The sequence below is a fragment of the Leuciscus leuciscus genome, assembly GCF_965113295.1.
Source record: "Leuciscus leuciscus genome assembly, chromosome: 8".
Classification (NCBI taxonomy): domain Eukaryota; kingdom Metazoa; phylum Chordata; class Actinopteri; order Cypriniformes; family Leuciscidae; genus Leuciscus; species Leuciscus leuciscus.
This window is the reverse complement of record NC_138732.1, coordinates 28,803,291-28,824,110: the sequence shown is the minus strand read 5'-3', so window position 1 is coordinate 28,824,110 and position 20,820 is coordinate 28,803,291. Positions and strand designations below refer to the sequence as shown.

General features: G+C 36.8%; 1 long non-coding RNA gene across 1 annotated transcript; it reads right to left on the bottom strand.

Moving 5' to 3' along the window:
- Positions 1–4,648: 4,648 nt before the first annotated feature.
- On the bottom strand, positions 4,649–5,485 carry LOC309504950. The gene is made up of 2 exons (XR_014208239.1): positions 5,416–5,485; positions 4,649–4,859 (listed from the first exon to the last, which is right to left on the bottom strand). It is a non-coding gene; the product is annotated as an uncharacterized lncRNA (long non-coding RNA).
- Positions 5,486–20,820: the final 15,335 nt, after the last annotated feature.

Sequence of the window (20,820 nt, the reverse complement as noted above, 5' to 3'; positions counted from 1 at the left end):
TGAAATCACAGTTTTCTCCAGAGCGGCTATATATATGCTGTTATAGCTGTATAGGGTTGGCCAACTCCATATTAAACCCTACGGATTAATAATGGGATGTCATTAAAGTTCATGTGCATGTAAATGTCCCAAAACTTTAGGAAATACAGTGTGTATAACCGTATTGTTAAGAATAAGGCTTTTACTCTGTATTTTGATATATCACTACTTTACTTACTTTTTTTTTTTTTTTGGTGACAGTTCAAAATGGGCTCTAAGTCTTTCTTACTTTCCAGAACACATTTAAAGCTCCCTTACAGTCAAACTGTTTCTGATAGCTCTGAAGAGATCAATTTCCCCCCATTGCAGGCTGAAATGAGAAAAGCAAGCAGCGCACTCTCTACCCAGACATTTTACGCCTGCATTAGGAGCCGTCCCACGCGTGCATTGTGGGTACGTTTGAATTAAACAGATCCTACAGATCCTGAGAGGAAAGGCATCAAACGGTGAGCCACAGTGTCGTACAACAAGCACAGCTAAAATTCATGAGGTTTTCAGGGTCGTTTGGCCATATTTGTGTCCGTGGGCTTGGCAGGCATACAATATGGTCAGACAGAACATATTGTAAAAGGGAGAAAAAGAAAGAGAGAGAGAGAGAGGAAGAGGAAGAGTAATAGACAGATTTGTGGCCATCTGCCCAGCAGGAGCATTCAATACAATTGTCATTTAAAGTTACACCTTGCTTGGACGCTCATGCATGATTCAGAGTGTTTGAATCCAGGATATTTACCTGTGCTTTTGTGTCTGCAAGCTTTAGCATTTGGTAAATGCCTTACCAACAGCACTATCTCCCAAACAGAGTGTAGGGTGCAATGGAAATGGAAATTTACAACTGCAGATATTTATATATATATATATATATATATATATATATATATATATATATATATATATATATATATATATATATATATATATATATAAAATAATAATAATTAAAAAAACAGTTTTTTCTTTCTTGTCTCAAAATAAATCACAATTGAAATATGCATTTATTTTTACTGACTATTAAAGAAGCAAACTCATTATTGGTTTGATTAAAATTGATACCTAAATATAACTTAAAAAATAAAATAAATAAAAAAACACAATCTAAAATGTACTTCATGTGGTAATATTTAAATCAACTGATTTTATTTAACTCAAATATATATTTAAAGTCCCCATGAAATCCAAATTTTAGTTTTTTGGCTTTTAGTATAAATGTGTTAGCCTTACTGTTATCTATAAGCTATAGTGTGCTCCAAAACAATGACACAATTTGCATTTAGAAGATATAAGCATTCAAAACGTACACTCACTTTCGCCAATACGGATAAATGATTTTGATGACATCACTCTTCACTTCAGTTTCTCATCCAATTTTCTGTCCAATCTGTCCAATCTCTCTAGAATCTGAAGCGGGAGCCCCTACATTATAAATAGATGATGATGCAAAAATCAGTCACTTGTTCACACAATTTCTATTTTCTACATGAGTGACACACAGTGCTCTGCATAGGGAACGATTCAGACAGTGTAAATATGCTTTCCATTGGGACGAATGAAGTCTGGTTTCACGTTAGTGTCACACAGTCTGCTCCGGTCTAGAGACACGATAGCACAGAGCGGATCATATGCGCGAGTTGGCGCAGATCGCATAACATATCGGACCCATTTGAATTCTGCACAGAATGCTATATTTTAAAAAGATATAGCAGAGATTCAGAGGATAAACTATCAGCCATTAGGAAGAAAAACATGCAGCTTTACCGAGCTCAACTGCTCAACTGGTCTCACAGCCAAGCTGTGATATGAACTAAACGCTATTGGCAATATTTTTAAAAGGGGAAGGGCTGTGCGATATGTCTCACCCCTCTTCCTGTTTCAGTGAAAATGATGTCAACACAATGAATAACTTACATTTCAAGGCACTTCAATATTGAAGCAATCTGCCTATATTTGGTTACATCAACGAGTCATTTTAGTGAAAGTAAAAGTTCTGATGCTCTGTAAGGTGGTACATTTGAGAGAGGAAAACAAAAAGACAGAGGATAAGACTCAGATCCCATTTATTTAAAACCATTGCTCTAATGCAGGGCTCCAGACTAACTTTTTGCCTTGGTTGCACTGGTGCGCCTAACTTTTTTATTTAGGTGCACCAGCACAAAATTTGGGTGCACTGAAAATTTTCTCGGCTCGCGTCACCTTTAACGCCACAATTTCAAGGTCACCTTTTTATCACGCTCTATATACATTCATATTATGTAAATGATTTTAAACAAGAATAAGGTGTAGGTAAAAAAAAAAAAAAAAAAAAAAAAATGTTTTAAAGGGCTTCACTGAGCTGCCAAACTAACTATTTTGAGTCTCTAGCTCAGGCGCGGTATAGGCTCTACCTCCGTCTCTGAGTCGGATGCCATCTCCGACGAAGGACCAGGGCATGGCATCTTACCAGGGACTGGGGAGAATGGTGGCTGAAGTAGCTTCATGTCTGGGCTGTTGTCGGAGCATTGACCGGGGAGTAAAGGGTTTTAACGGTATTCCTACTCTTACCGATACTGCTTATCGATCCGGTACTTTAACTGTATTCTTATCGGTTCTTTTTGTTTTTATATATATATATATATATATATATATATATATATATATATATATATATATATATATATATATACATATACATATATATATATATATATATATATATATATATATATATATATATATTAGTCTAAAAAGTATATATAGAATATATATAGAAATATATATATTCTATATATATAGAAATCTAATAAAGTAATCAAATGTAAAATAACACTGCATAATTTTTCATAAATAGATTAATGCTTAATAAAGCTGAAGTTATTCTTTCAAGAGCTTTGTAGTGATTTTTCTCTTGTTGTTTGATTCTTAGTAATGGCGCAATCGTCCGCATGTTTATTAGACTGCGGCCCCTTTAAGACCGAGTGCAGATCTGATGCACCATATTCTCCCAACTATTTCTATATGGGGAGGCTGCAGACCTGGAGCCGGTAGATCTACGCCCCAGGCAGTTTTACGCCCCAGCAGTTTTACGCCCCTGCTGTTCCAGATGCGTCCAGTAGGGGGATATACTGCGAAATAACACCATTAAATCGATGCTCAAAACTTACACATTAATAACCTTCCCGTTCATAGACTTTGCCCAATTGTGTGTTTTTTGTTCATTTAAATATAAACTTTACAGTGTAGATCTGCACTATGGATTAAAATATCTGTAGATATGCAGTTGGGCTTCACTCTCTTCACTCAGCCTACAGAAGACTATTTGTTTTTGTGAATTAAAAAATTAATAATACACATAGTTGAATCAGATGACAAGTAATGATATATGACCTACTGTAGAATAGTTCATTGAATATTGAATATAGAATATATTTTTATAATATAGAATATTTTTATATACAGGAGACAGAGTGAAATATGTTGTTGTGTGAATTTATATAAAGTTACATTTAGATATTAACCATATTTAGCCTATTAGACATACAGCACCGTGTAATCATATGGATCCTCGATGAAATATCTACTGTACTATTCACTATTGGTCATCATACAGCTACAAAACAGTGTCCTACATAGCATTTTATGAAGACAAATATAATGTATCCCTTTTCTAAAATTCCAAGGGCCATTTAGAAGAAATAGACAATATTGTTGTTCACAAAAACATTACTTATCAACACCATTTATGAATTATGATGACTCCTGTAGATGACTTCCCTATGGCTTGCCACTCTTCTTTAACTGTTTTTCTATCTTCCTGTCAAAGTGTTTCTGCTCATTGATTTAAAACATTTAAAAAAAAGACATCCATGGTGAATTTGATTTTGTCAAATTCACACGCAGCAGGACTCACTGTTAAATTTTGTATAAAATTCCTGTATACTTAATTTTTTATCACAGTTGCTTTGGTACATTTCTCAGATCACTACTGAAATTCTCATAACTACTTTTGAACAAATTGCCAGTGCTTTGGTAAATTCATGCAACTGATTATGAATTGCCTTGCTGCTTCCTAATTTATCAATTCATTATTTCCTTCATTAGTGAAATTCTAAATACACCTCCACAATTGATCAATTCAGGACACATTTACAAAATAAAGTCTAATAGAAATGTATTGAAAACATGATTGACAGTTTATAGTCAACCATTTTGCATTTAATGACTTATGCAAGGAACTAATGCCTATGTTTTGAGAAGTATGACAATTCAACAGAGAAATAGTATAATAGGCCTATATTTTAATCAACATGACATAAAGTGTTGATAATGTAGGAAACAGCAGACAGTTGTACATTATCAATTGCATGAATGTACTGAAGCATTTGCAATTTGTATAAAATAATGAGAAATTGCTTTTATGATGTGCACAAGTGACAAGATGATGTGATTTCAGTTGTGATCTGAGAAATGCATCAAAGCAAATAAGATAAACTATAAGACTTATTGGAGACCCTGCAGAATCACTGTAGACCCCCTAAGAGTCACAGACCACATCAAAGAAAGTGTTACGAGAACACAAACTGCCTTTTTAATTTGAGTTTCATATCTGTGGGTATTTCATTTAAAAAAAAAAAATAAATAAACATAAAAAAATGTAAAAAGGACATCCATGGTGAATTTGATCTTGTCACAGTGTGTGTGAATGTACTGCCCAGAATTTATGTCAGGTGAGTGTGGATTGCATCAATTTGCTCCTGATTTTCAAGTACAACGGCACAGGCACTTGTTGGTGGAACACTTTTGGAAAAAGTGTCAAGACACTTTGATTTCTTTTGGCCACTGATGATGAACTGTGCAGAGAAAATTGAAAATGACATTAAAAACATGTCCATGTATGTCTCTGTAAGTCCTCTGTAAGTCATTTATTTACTAGAGAAGCTATTGGTTTGGAATGCAGTTAAAAAAGAGATGGGTGTTTATTATAGTTTATACAAGTTGAGAGAGAGAGAGAGAGAGAGAGAGAGAGAGAGAGAGAGAGAGAGAGAGAGAGAGAGCGGTAGTCCAGATCAGTAAGCTATTTTAAGAAAAATGTATATTTAGATATAAATTAGATAGTTAGATCATCTCATTTATAAGAAACAACTCAAACCAGAAAGGAGTAAACATAGAGGAAGAAGAGGCCATCTCACGCAAGATAATGACAAGCAACAAAATAAAATGCAAAAGAAATTTAATTTTGAAAGTGACTAGGGCAGCTAAACTTACACGTGCTTAGCTAAGTTTAAGCAAGACAGAACATCAACCTGACCGTCCAGAACTTTTTGCTCTATCAAGCTAATCGTTTATAAATAATAAATGTTGCTTCATGGCTAAACAACAATAACTTTAGCAGATTATTTAATATACCTCAATTCGTGTCGCTGTACAGTCTCCCCCTACTGGACGCATCTGGAACAGCAGGGGCGTAAAACTGCTGGGGCGTAAAACTGCCTGGGGCGTAGATCTACCGGGCTCCAGGTCTGCAGCCTCCCCCTACTCAACTATTTCCATAACTACGTCCATTTAAGACATAAACTGTTTTAAGTGAATCTCCAAGCCGGTCATTTTGACATACTTTTGTGTACATTTGATCGTTTAGACACGCACATTAAACCCAAAGTAGGCTATAATTTGCTTGTCTTGGTTTCGGTTTCGGAGCGCGCGCCGCCTTGCGAACAACATCTCTTGCGCAGATTTTGTGCTTTTAATAGCTCTTTTAATTATTTAACGCGTCTCGCAAGTTTACAACAGTAGCTAGACTGCATTTTACAACAATCACCGATCGTGCTGATTCTGTCGTTAGGTTTGAGTTTTAGGGAGAAATGACAGTGTAATGCTGCGAATGGAAGAAGTTGCACTAGATAGAATGCGGCTATAGTTTTTAATGGTTTTACCTCAATATATTATTTTTTATAATCTTTGGAAGCCGAAATCTAAAATAAAATCAGACTAATATCACAGACCTTTAGTGTAACCAGGCTACGTTTGAATGTTTAATTCTGTCCTCCGTCATCACTCATTAAGCGTGAGAGAAGAGTGTGAGTTCCGTCAAAGGAGAACAAACACTTAGTTCGTGGAGAGGCAGCGGATGCGAGGACGTTAGGTGCACCGGTGCGACCTAGGAAAAATTTTAGTCGCACCCTTACAAAATTTGGTCGCATGTGCGCCCAAATTGGTCGCAGTCTAGAGCCCTGCTCTAATGTGCCAGCTCACTGCTTATTGCCAAATCCAGTCTAAGGAGAATAGGATGAAACAGTTTTTACTTGAAGCCAAGACAAAGATGAAACAATCTCTTTCCATATTTCTAAGAAGAATTAGAAGAAAAAGGTGCCAGTAGGAGAATGATAAAACAAAATATCCCATAAGGATTTTAAAATTTAAAAACAATAAGTAATAAATGTCCTAACTTCTTTCTGTCAACTAAAGATGAAATGCACTAATTATTAAAAACATACAATTTAAATTCAGACAGAGTCCAGGGAGATGAATTCTATTTCCACAAGGAAATGATTCCTAAATGTGTGCCGATCATATTCATGTGTAAATTAAACTTTGTTCTTTCATGTGCAGAGTGAAAAGTAACTTGGGAAATAATATAGCTGATAACACTTGCTGGTTGTCCTTCAGTTAAAGCTTGAAAACATTTATTTAGCTGAAAACATCAAGTAAAAAAATGGATTCAGTCAATGTTCCATTGTACCAGATACATTTAATATACTGTCTTCTATAGGCCTTTGGCCACTCATTTTCTGAAAATAGCTATGTTTACATCCATGTATTAACTCAATCTTTATCTGTTGTAAGAGAAGAGGCTCTCAAGAAGAAAGCACTAGATTAGACAAAACGTGCTCTGCCACATCTCTAGGCTTGTAGCAAAGAATAAACTCAAGTGCAGGGTTTTAATGGGAAATACATTTGCAAATGAATACCAAAATACTGTTGAAGGGTTTGTTTTGTTGCTAGGCAGATTGTATTATATATCCTTTGAATTCACTTTTATTCACGTTTCATTACATTATTACTAAACATCTATTTATCAATGGAGAACATGATTTTCCCCTTCCAGGACTCAACAATTTGCAGTGTTCACAAGTATGTTTTATACTATATGATGCTTATTCAAAATGAGTGATTTCAATGGCAGCTGTATCATATTGTAGCATCATATAATGTGACCCTTCTGTGAGGTTTGCGTTAAACTTTACCTTATTCTCTCTGTTAATACAACTGTGGTTACAATTTATTTGGTAACACTATTTTACAGTGTCCTTGTTCAGGGCCGTGCAGAGACTTCTGGAGGGGCAGGTGCTCAAAGTATAAAAGGGGGCACATGGAACAAGGCTTTAAATAGGGCTGTGCTCAAAATATCAATACAGCAATATATAAATATGGATGATTATGTATCGATACGGCAGCAAATGCATTGATGCAGTTTTGAAAAAGAAACAGAACAGAAAATACAAATTTTAAGTTTAAAAGTTAAAAAAAATTAAATAATTATGTGTACATATTAATAACTCTGGGATTAGAAACTGAAGTATCTTAAGTTGCCCCAACCTGATGGCTTTTCCTTCTCTGTTCTAGCCTACAGAATAATAAAGAACAGCTGTAATAGTAAACTGTGTAGGACAAAATCAACGTGGCCCACGTTTCGTACAGTACAGTACAGTATAGTTTTATTTAATGCCATGTCAGCATCTGTGGCTATTTTCATGGCATAAACTGATTTACAAAAATACAAGAGTTACATTTATACAATGAAAATAAAAACAAAGCAAACAGAAAAAAATACAGCAATTAATACTTTACAATATTTTTAACATTAATGTGATACCTGTTTCTGGTAAATTCTTACTAAAGTCCTTAAGTGAGTTTGCTGCCTTTGCTGTTGTTACTGCTGCTGATGATGATGATGATACTGCTGGAGCTGATCTGAGACTGTAGACATTAAAACAAATATATAGGAGATATATTAGCTGATTAAAAAATGTTTATGTGACCATGACAAGATGTAAAGATAGCTGACAGTGTATGGAACTGGCTCACTAGCTCACTGACCTGCTGTAAAGCTGCAGATTCTGCCCAGGCTGCTAGGGGAGATGTTCACAGAGGCTGCTGCACACAAAACATAAGATACTGGTAAGCCTTACCAGTGTTGTGATAATTTTTAAGGCACTCTACGTTTTTTAAATAAATATTGTAATAATAATAATAGTTTAAAGTACAAATAACATAAAAAGACCAGACCCCTCGACACCCGTGAAACTTTTCTCCCTAAACAGCAAGCTAACGTAACTTCTACAGCCTACACACAGACAGCAATGTAAACAACATTTCTGCATGTTCTCTACACGTCGTTCTTGTAAAATAACAATAATAAGTAAACAAACATCATAAGCACTTCGCTAAAAATGAAACACCACTTACCAGCAGCTGCAGAGTTGAAGATATCGTCTGGTAGTGCGCGTAGCCGCGCGAATTTTAAAAATGCGCGTGCAGCGTGAGGAATCGTCCGTTCTTATACTGTCTATGGAATCGTCCCGGTTGAGTTCGTCAGGTGAAAGGTCATCATGTGGGTCATTTTATTTACGGCTAAATTATTATTCATTAATTTGACTAATAGTTAGATTGGGCAGGCATCCACAAAAGGGCCTTTAATTACAAAAAAAAGGAGAGGAAATTTTGCCTTGACAAAAGGGCACTTTGGGCACCAAGGGGCAAAAGGGCAGGTGCCCGGCGCCACCCCAGTGACCGGTCACGTCTGCCGATCCGGAGACTGTTTGCGTCACGTCTGCCGATCCGGAGACTGTTCGCGTCACGTCTGCCGATCCGGAGACTGTTCGCGTCACGTCTGCCGATCCGGAGACTGTTCGCGTCACGTCTGCCGATCCGGAGACTGTTCACGTCACGTCTGCCGGGCCTGTGTCTTCGGACAAGATGGCCGCCACAGAGACTGTTCACGTCACGTCTGCCGAGCCTGTGTCTTCGGACAAGATGGCCGCCACAGAGACTGTTCACGTCACGTCTGCCGGGCCTGTGTCTTCGGACAAGATGGCCGCCACAGAGATCATTTTTTGGTGTCTGTTCCTGAGCCGGTGGTGTCTGTTCCAGCGCCGTGGCCGCCCGAGGGGTCGTCTCCGCCCTGGCCGCCTGCACGATCTTCTCCGCCCTGGCCGCCTGAAGGGTCGTCTCCGCCCTGGCCGCCCGAGGGAAAGTCTCCGCCCTGGCCGCCCGAGGGAAAGTCTCCGCCCTGGCCGCCAGATGGACTGACATTTCCGCCCTGGCCTCCCGAACTGTCCATTTCCCCTGCCCCACCCTGGTCTGTCCTTCCTGTTCCCCCTGTTCCACCCTGGTCTGTCCCTCCCGTCCCGCCCTGGTCTTATGGAGCGTCTGGTAGCCGCTCCGTAGGGAGGGGGTAATGTCACATGCCTGTCCTGTCTTGTGCTGCACATGGGTGTTTTGTTATTTTGGGCCATGTGCTCCTGTCTATTGTCTAGCCCCTCCCATCTTGTTATCTGATTATTGGTTTATTTGTCCCACCTGTCTGTCTCGTTATCCTCCTTGTTTGTTCCCTTATTTAGCCTCCCTGTGTTTGTAGTCCTGTGCTGGTTCGTTTGTCCGAGTTACCTGTTCCTGGTGTTTCCTTCCCACTGGCTATCTGTGTCTTGAGTTTTGTACTTTGTCTGTTAGTGTCTAATAAATCTCCTCTGCATTTGTATCCTCGTCTCTCATTCACTGTTCCGTGACAATATTGCCCTAAATTAATTCAGTTCATTAGCTACGTTTACATGGACTCCTTTTGTTTCAATGATTGATGACTCCGAACATAGTGGCCACTAAATGATCGGGTTGATGTGCGCATTTATATGTCACAAGTTTCAAATCGGAGTTGATTTTTAGAATGACACGACAGCCTTTAATGACACTATATTCAACAACAATCATATGTCATACGTCATTACAACATTTCTACGTCATTGCACATGTGCAGTACTTTCCAGTTTCAGTTTTCAGTCCGATTAAGTGTTTACATGTCGTCTCAATCGGATTAGAAAAGGATTGAACCATCCCTTGCAATTCAATGGCCGACTGACGTGGTTACATGTGAGCTTTTTTTTTTATTCGACTGTGCTACTAGTCCGATTAAAATCCGATTGTTAGGGTCCATGTAAACGCAGCTAATGCCTGGTGTTGGTTGTGCTTATGCACACTGTTTTGTTTACCTCCTTTTGTGGATTTCACTCTTTTGATTTTTTAATAAAGTAGATGCTACATTTAGATCTGCTTCGCCTGCCTCATCATCTTCTTCAGCCTGAAACATTACAACGTGTAATATGTTATGTTAAAATGAATATAATAAAATAAAGCTACCCAAGCTTCTTTGCTCACAGTTCATTAAAAAAATAAAAACACCTTACAGTTACTGGTTTATTCAAGTCAAATAAATGTATGTAATATTGCTAAATAAACCAAAATACAATATTTTATAGCAACAATATTCATTTGTAGAAATAGAAATTTAAGCTTTGAAAATATTGTAAGTCTGGCTTATAGAAGTTAGATATAGAAGGTCAGTGGACTCAAAATCATGAGTTCATCCACTTCACGTTTAAACAGAGTGGTGCTTTAACATAATTCAAAACAAGATAACACATGCAATCTTAACAGCAGTATGCAGTAAAAGGTTGGCTCTTAAGTAGATGTAGCCTTATGGCAGGCCATAATTACACACCACCTCTGCTCCTATCACAGCTAATGCTGATAACTTTAATACTGTTTGCCAATTACCCGTTCCACTCCCTGAGCACTGGCACATTGTGCCACGCTGAATGGCCCTATTAGTCATGTGAAGGTTCTGCCGACTCGCCTGAAGGCTTCAACGGTCCATACAGTCACGAGTCCAGAAAATATATTAGCTTCAGCATCAATTTATTGATTTGAGGGGGATTTACCTCCCCTAATTTAACTGTCAAGATGATAAAGTTGTCTTTAAATGTAAAAAACGTCTTATATTGAGGGAGAGCCAATATGCTGCACTGCTAGTTTGAGACCCATGTCAATCTTTGGTGGAATTGGGGGTGTTTGAAATGAAAAAGCGCATCCATATTGAAGAAGCAATATAATGAGCTGGTGCTCCAGATGAAGATAAATGACTTCTACAGGATTCAATTCCTGACTTTTTACATACATGTTCTTCAGAGTCATGCATGATCCTTGGAAAGCTAGACCTGTTTTGACAACATATTTAGTTTTAGTAACACACACACGCACGCACGCACTCACGCACGCACGCACGCACACACACACACACACACACACACACACACACACACACACACACGCACAACACACACACACACACGCACACACACAATTGTTTGGCATGGGATACATGGGCCAAACAAGAATGAAGACTATTCCCGCTTGAGGCGGTTCAATATCTCTTATTCTGTCTCACACACTCACACACACACAAAGCACGTGAGGGACGTGGCTAACATTAGTGCTGAGGACTGCACAATTTTACTGCTGGCTGTCCCTTCCAGTTCAAGAGTGTATGCTGTGAAAAGCCTGTGTGATCTGGCTCAAGTTCATTGATTTTCATGAAAAGGGTCCATAATTCATGAGATGTGCAATGGAGGTACACCATCAGTACTAGGAGTGTGACCGGAGCTTTCAACAGCATTGAGTGCTCTCACATTTATTAATATTGTCTGAGCGATTTGTGTTCCTATGTGTACTGGTTTACCTATTACATTACCGCTACAGCCTTTGCTTTAGTGCAGGTCAGCTTGTATTTTTTTCACCAATTTTAGGAGGATAGCATTCATGTTTGTACATATTAAAGTGCTTTCTTTGTGCCACTTTAGTTTTACAGGCTATGGAGGGAGTTTGAGGATACTGAGAGAGGGAACGATGGAGGAAAGAGCCAGTAAGAATGTCAAAGCAGGCCTATAATACTGGGAGAATAATAACCGTAATCCTCACAGTCAAGTCAAGTCAAGCCACCTTTATTTATATAGCGTTTTTTACAATACATTTTTTTAAGCAGTTTTACAGTGATAACAGGAAAATAATGCAGCAAAGTTGTTTCGGCTGTACAGCAGATCTAGAATAAAACAGTGTCATTGTCTAGCTTAAGTAAGTTCAGTTTTGAAACATTTCGGTTGTAAAAATCATTAGTTATTCATTTAGTTCATTTATCTAAACAGCAGCTCTGGAGAAAACAGTGATGTCATCATTCAGCTCAGTTCAGTTCTCATACAGCAGGGTCAGATTACTAATATTGTTGAATATTAAGTGTCTCCGACTAAGCAAGCCAGAGGCGACAGTAGCAAGGAACCAAAACTAAATAAGATGAAAAACCTTGAGAGAAACCAGGCTCAGTCGGGGGGCAGTTCTCCTCTGGCCAACAAACGAACAGTGTATGATTATGATTCAGGCAGCATTACAGGTCAGAAGTCAGATTGGGATCAGAACGTTCAAAATATTTAATTCAGTTCCATCTGGTTTAAGATCGGAAGATACAAGAAAGGTACAAGAAAACAGTCATCTACTGTAAAATAATAAATTATTTGCAGATGACATAATATACAATGAATAAAGTGAAAATGACTGTCATTTTGTTTAAGTAAATGTCATATATATGTTTTATATAATTGAAAATCACGGTTTACAGTTTAAACCTGTTTTATTCAGTTTGTCTAAAGCAAATAACACTCTCCATAGAAATAAAATAAGTAAATAAAGAAACAAAAATAGAGTTTTCATTGACACCAGAGTGTTGATATGCAGAACACATTGAGAAAACCTAATTATTTTGGCTGTAGACATTATGAGATGGTTTGTTCTTGTTTGATGACAGAGCTCCGACACTCCTAATGTCTTGTCATTTTAAGCATGCGGTTCTAAGTTCGCACTTCCGCTCTTCTTGTTTTGTGAGCAGAGCGTGGTGTCCGGATCTCGGCACTCCAGTCTGGTTTGGTTTCGGTTCAGTGTCGGGGTTCAGACATTCATGCTCCATGTGTTTGTCTGTTGTGAGCACATTCGTTCATCAACCAGCAGGTGCTAACAGGGTTATGATAACCAGTCAAACCTCGACCCCTTGGTCAAAAGCACCACATTTCAGTACCGAATCAATAATAAAATAAACAAATGTAACAATACCAGCTTCTACAGTGTCAGTAGTACTAAATTAATAATGTAAGTAGTCCATTTTTTTACCTGAGTGCCATAACCGAAAGTCACCTGCGGCAGAACTAAAGATTGCATTTTCTGATTGTGTTTGTTGTCAAGTTATGCATTTGCAAATTTCATTGCCTATCAGCAGCATGAAACTAATAGAGCTTGAACAACAACAGTGGCCATTGACTAGGTAATGATAACCTAATAAATGCATGTGAAAATATTATATCCTTGTTTTTATAATACACTTGACTTGACTTGAATTTTATTCTGTTTACTTAAATACTTGCTACAGCAAATTACTTCAATAGTATGTTTGTTATATTGTTTTTATTTGTTCTAATGATTTTAAATACTTCTTGATCTTTTTTTATTTATTTTTATTCACTGTCTACCAGCAAAAATAAATAAAAGGAAATACTTGTGGCAATGCTGGAAAATACTTCAAGTCACTCGGTCACATTTATAAAAGTGCATTTACATTTTTACTTTATTTCTTGTTGCTATCACTATAACTCTTGGGATCTATTATCATGTTATCTGCAATTCTATAACAATAGCAAAGTGTCTTTCACACCATATATGTCAGTTCTATACATATCACCCTATCTAAATATGTAATTCTCCAGGTTATTTCCCCACCTTAATACCTTTACCATAAATGTGTTGAGTGAACCAGCTTCATGGATCTCAATCATAGGGACAAGGTGAGAAAATGACATGTACACCTTTAGAAAAGGGTGAGTGCATGAGAATGTTTTAGCATATTCTTATCACACCCTGAAAAAAAAAAAAAAAATGCTTGACTGTCATTCTCCCAATGTCCTGTAGCACAATGTAGGATCCAATATCATTAACCAGAGGAACAGAAACTCAAAAGTTGAGAATCTCACAGTGAAATCACAGAGATCCAGGTTCATTGAGTCTTTCCGGTCTATTCCTTACAGACAATTATGAGATTGTTTCATAGTACTTCACCCTGTACTTTTATGCTACTTTATGGCGGTTTGTGCCCTTTAAGCTTGATAGCCTCAGTTCGCATTCATTTTACAGGCTTAAAAAAACAAAACAAAACAATGCATCTCAAAAAGTGCTCCTTTGTGATTCACAGAATTAATTAAATACAGATTTGGAATATTTTAAAAGTTTGTATGTTTATAAATTTGGTTTTAATAACCAACTGGCTCCCTAGTCCATGGTGCTTCCTGTGGATAGTTAATTCAGTAAGAAAACACAGTCTTCACTTTAAACAGATGGGAGGACAATGGACATTGATTGCCAATAATTGAAGGACGACATGTTGAGTTGTAGTCTGTGAAGGGCAGATGGTATCTTGCTTCCTGTCATGGTTTAACACAACAGCAGTGCCGAATGAAGTGCGCATCTGCAGTGTGAGAGGAGATACACACACACACACACACACACACACACACACATATATATATATATATATATATATATATATATATTTATTTATTTATTTATTTATTTATTTATTTATTTTATTTTATGATAAGGTGTTCATGAATCTCAGGGATTGTTTGTTTGTGGTGGTAGTAACCCCCAGGTGCTTTGACAATCTGAGCATTTATGTATACAAATGCAAACAATGATGTGCTCCTGAATTTTTTTCTTTGGGTCACGTAAAACAAGCTGGGAGGATTCACTTCTCCTTTTCCCAATCGAGAACTTGGACATGAATATTTCAACACACCCACTGTGCACCTATTTTATATATTATGCTTCCCCTCTTCCCCTCTCTCTCTCTCTCTCTCTCTCTCTCTCTCTCTCTCTCTCTTTCACAGACTGGATTACACGTTTTCAACGGCTGAGGTTCCAACGGCTTTTTCTCTCTTCTGGCCCCTGTAATCAATCTCTCAATATGTTTTCTCCCCTCTTTTGATAAGTCATAAAAATGCTTTTGTGGATTTTTCTTTTTCTTTTTTCTTTTGCTATTGGAGCAAATTAGCCTGGATGCCAGCCGAACTTAGCCCCGCCCACAACATTTTTAGGTCGGGAAGTTCGGTCTGGACTTGATCCGTTGTGGAGCTATTATGCCCGAACCAGAGCTCTCCGGACCAATCAGATTGTCAGGGCGGGGTTTATACGATGATGGACAGATGATCAACTGTAACGGAATCATCCACGTCACCAAAGAGCGCTTGGGTTGAATTCGTTTACAACAAAGATGACTGCCGCTGGAGAATTGAGATTTCACGAGTTCACACCTACATATAAGTCAGATAGAATAAATGCATATTTGGCGTGCTGTCCGAGGAGAGGGCTCCGGGCTCGCTATTCGGCCTGAACCCAAAGTACTCCCCCAGTATTCCAGGCTGTGGAAGAACAGACCAAGAGTGAGTGGAGGGATGCTGGAAACTGTCAAGGAATGTTAGGTGAGTTGACAGAGTGAATAAATATATGCTTCCTCTCATGCTGATAGGGTAGACATGGTAATTGTTTGATGACAAGTTGATTGGATCGATTATTTGAACGTGCTCCTCCCGAGCTTTGTTTATGAAACATCATGTGTAGATTCTGCCATCGAGTCTGTTATAGAAGATATCGACAGCGCATTCATTTTAAAAGAGGAACAGAGAACCGTGATCAAGGCATTTGTCGATAGGAAAGATGAATGAAGAACACGTCACTTACTCCGTTGCTCTGATTGGTTGTTGGTCTGTCCAATTGAGTGCAGAGGCATTTTCTTTCCTGGTTCGGTTGAAACACGCCCCTTAATCACAGTCCAATGGAGCAGAATCAGAGTCATGAACACAAACTCTGAAATTGTGAATATAAGATCCATAAGATATGTTAATATGTAGTGCCTTGATCTGTACACTGTACATGATTTGGTCACACTTTATATTATGTGTCTTTACTGTGCTCCATAAAATAATAATAGGTACAATGTACTTAAATAATGTATTGATGTTGTATTGCAAAACACTTATTTACTATTGAGGTTGGATACGGGTTAGGGACAGGTTAGGGACAGGTTTGGTGATATGGGTAGGTTTAAGGGAGGTAAAGGTGTAGGGAAGGTCAACAGTAATTACGTACAGAAATGAATTACAGTTGAAATTACATGAAGGCCCCAGACCTACTTAGGTCATCGTACATTTCCGATTGGTGACGAACATGAAGTAGGGCAACAACTCACTGTGTGATTGAGCCTATAGGATGCAGTTAGAACGGCCCTAAAATGCCCCTGTATGAGTTTTTTTGTCTAATACTTATATCATATGATAAAGTTAAGAAATATAACACGAGTAACGAGTGCAATATCACACAAGTGCTTTTTTTGTCCCGAATAGCACGAGTGCAAATATGATATTCATTTTATACAACAGTTCAATACATCAGAAGTTAATATTGTGATATATTTTAAACACACTACTACATTCACTCACCCTCATGCCATTTCAAACCTCTATGACTTTCTTAATTTTGCGAAACATAGAATAAGATATTTTTTTTTTATAATGTTGGTAACCAAACAGTTTTGATCTATAAATCTAAATATCAAATTAGATTAAAAAAATAAAATATATATATATATAAAAATAAAATAAAAAATGAATCATAGCAGTTGAAGCCAAAAAGTTTATGTGTACTAAATTCTATGATGGGTCCAATCAAATATTTATTTCTAAAGCTACTTTTTGTAAATTTAACTCAATAATGACTTATGTTATTATCTTTTGGGGGTAATTTCTCAGCCAAATTTGATGTGTGATTAATTTACGATGAATTAAGGATATGGTAGGATAATGGATATGAAAATGTTGACATGTTTGGTCTCTGCGGAATAGATCTGCTATGCTGCTATTGCTGCTGCAAAGTATGGGACTAACAAGTGCCAATAGATACCCAACACGCTGCATGCTGCTGCTGTACAATAAAGCATATCTGAATCTAAACAGATCTATACAGGTGGAGCTGGGGAAGGTGAAGGTTTCTGAAAGCACGCTGCATTGCTACACCAAATACTGACCAAGTATTTGAAGGTTGATCAGCGAGCTCATTGGCTGCTGATACAGCAGGAACCAATCAGATGTGCCCTGCAGAGAAAAATGTGATTGCAAACAGATTGAGTTAAGGACCAATCAGTTTATGAAAGAACTTTGTAATTAGATTGCTTGAGAGCCCTATAGTTCATACACAAAGTTTCCAGTGGCAAGTAATTTGTCTTTCTAAGGTGAACGCAAAACTGCTGCACAATCACAGCCAATCAAAACATATTCAATGTTTAATGTACAGTTATAAGGAACGGCACAATGAGATTTCACAGGTGGGTCGGGGGAGTTCAGCTAAGAGCTGCAGAAATAGAAACTAAAAAAAATAATAATAGAAACTACTTGATTGCTATGATAATTCTATAAGAGTGTTGTGCACTTAGCTCAATGTCATTTAGTCATTTAGTCATTTAGCAGACGCTTTTGTCCAATGCGACTTACAAATTAGGACCAAATTAAGCGAGTCATCGTGAAGAGGCAAAAACAACGCAATAAGTGCTCAAAATACAAAGTGCAGGCATTGCTCAGAGTAGCATAAGCCAGATAAGGGAGGATTAAGGGAAAAGGATATATATATATATATATATATATATATATATATATATATATATATATATATTTTTTTTATTTTATTTATTTTTTTCACAGAAGAGATGAGTTTTCAGTTGTCTTTTGAATGTAAAATGTTTGATAATATTTCACAGATTAATCACGCAGAAAAATAAAATAAAAAAATAATGTTTTATTTTTATTTATATATTGTGTGACCTTGTGATGAGAAAAGAGAATATGACAAACTGTCTAGGATGTATGACTATCATAAGCATTAGAAATGGAACAAAATCCCTACCAAACCTTCGAAAACACACCATGCTTCCCAAACATGCACGGTGCACACAGCTGGCTCTTGAGCGTATGGAATTTCTCCATCAGATTTCGTAATTATGGTACATTGCCATTTAGTCAGCAGCAGCCAATCTGCAGGCTGAGTGCTCTCTGCGATTGATTACTGAGCTGCAGCAAACATATCAATGAGAAGAGATATGCCCTTGCCTTGGCAGCCGCCCCCCTCTAGATTAATACACTATGTCACTCTCTGATATAGATCACCCATTCAAACCCAACAATCCAGGGGAGTAAATGCACCTCCCCCTGCTCTTTCTGTCACTTTCAGCAGCTTTGCTCAGTTTAGCTTCTGCCGCACTTTAACCTTAGTTCATAGGATGTGACATCATATGAAAATGTGATTGATCATGGGAAATTTTCCCCAAATATATTATTGGCTTTGAAGTTATTTAGTGCAGAACTTGATGAAGTTATATTACAAACATGCACTTTTAGAAGAAAGGCATCTAAAACCTTAAAGGGTTCTGTCAGGGACTACATATACAGTACAAAACCTTTTAGGAGTTCCAATTTTATGCATTTCGTTGTAATTTATTATTTAAAATGAAATAAAAATCATGTTACATTTTAATGATATTGTATCAATTCAACAGCTCATAGATATATACATCATCACTAGAAAAAAAAGAAGAAAAAAAATCAAAATAACCCATTAAACAAAGTATTAATCAATTACTGCATATAAACTGACATTTCTCCTTATATATTTTTTATCTTTGAACCCGTGTGCTCCGTTTTTTAAGCTTTTTTTTTCTAAGAGTGTACAGGGTGAGTGAATTTAGTTATGTGTACATACAATGTATATTTTTACATATCTTAAAAGTTTAATATTTATATTTGTTTAATATGTTAAATAGTATATTTATGTACGTTTAAATAGCAACTGAAAGCAATTTGTGCTCTTTGTATGTCAGACTTTATTCATCCAAGCTGAAATATGCAATATAAGTGAAACACTATTGATGTTATGAAATATTGTGTAGTAATTTGTCTTTTGAAAATTAGGTACATGCAGTGACTGTTTAATTGAATTGTTAAATATTTCTAGAGTCACGCTGTCAAGAAATACACACTGAGCATTAAGTGAATCCAGACAAACTCTTTATTGTGGTCGCACAGTAAACACATGGCAAACAGGTGAGTAGCAGCAAACAGATGATGATAGGGAATGAAATGAGGAATAATGACAGTCTATTTTTCTTACAGGTTGTGTAGGATGCCGATATTACTGGCTGATGGTGAAGCGGCGCCGGATCAGGTAAGTATCACAAGTAACAATCCACAGGAGAAGCACGAGGAGAATACACAACGATATCAATCTTGGTAGCAAAACAGCAATCATTGCTCAATGGTAGAGAATCTTTCCTATAGTTCAAGATCAGACAATAAGTAAACTGAGGTGTGTGTTTTGTGGTGCTTATTGTGCTGATGGTAATTGGTGATGTGTGTGTGGTTATTACTCCAGTGAGAGGGATCGCTGAGTGGTGAGAGCCTGCAAACCTGACACAAAAATGATTATTTTACAGTTTAAGGTTGGTCTCATGTATTAGTGACATTGGCTGATCTTTCAGTATTGACGTAATACATTTGAATAATATATGTTGTGATTAAATTATGCTAATGTACTGTAGGGTTGACAGTAATAGGGTTGACAATATCACAATTTAATTTCAAGATCCACACTCAAGATGCAAGTGCAAGTTGTGTTTTGCAAAAAAAAAAAAACAATAAAATAACACTGATAATTCTACAAATATCCACTTTCCAATTATCAACTGGATGTGCACAGGCCTGCTAAAAGGGTTGACAGTTTAAGGGAGTCCCTTACAAATATATAAAAGCCTAGCCTCCAATTATTCCATAATTTTTCTACCTACAAATAAATGGAATAACGATCTTCATTCTGAATATACTGACCTTAGAATTTAGCAAATATTTTGCTATATCTAGTAACTATCAAGAATACAGTTGATACAATATGAAACACTATAACGAGAATATATTACAAAAAGTAAATAGAACTGCACATACATAAATAAATTATATATATATATGCATATGCATTTATTTTATATATATATGCATATGCATTTATTAGTAGACATTAATGCTTGAGTAAATAACACATCACTTAGAAACAAAATGACTGTTTTTGAAAAACATATGTAGCCCTCTTCTAAAGTTCCTAGACAGATGATCATGAAATATGAAGTAATGCATATAATCAAAGGCACGAATAAATTAGAAGTTTAGTGACATTTAAAATGTTAAATACTATGAGTTTAGAGTTAAGTGTATTTGTTTTTTGTGTAGATGTGTTTACTTGTCATGTTTTTGTACCCAGCAATGTGTGGTATAGTGGTGTATGGGTGTCTTGGTCATGCATATGTATGTATTTCCATATGTATATAGTTTAACTTGTTCAAATTACGTGTATTACACCTTCAAGAATAAAAAAGAAAAAGAAAAGAAAGAAACAAGATAGTCCCTTACTGACAAACACAACAAAAAGAGAGAGACTTGTCCTTGAAAAATTCACTTTTTGAAAGGATGATGATGCCATTGACAATTTATTAATTTATTTTTTTTAAGGAAAAGTTAATTGCATGAAAAATAGAAAATGGGGGAATGGTCAAATATACACAAATACCACCCTTTTTGT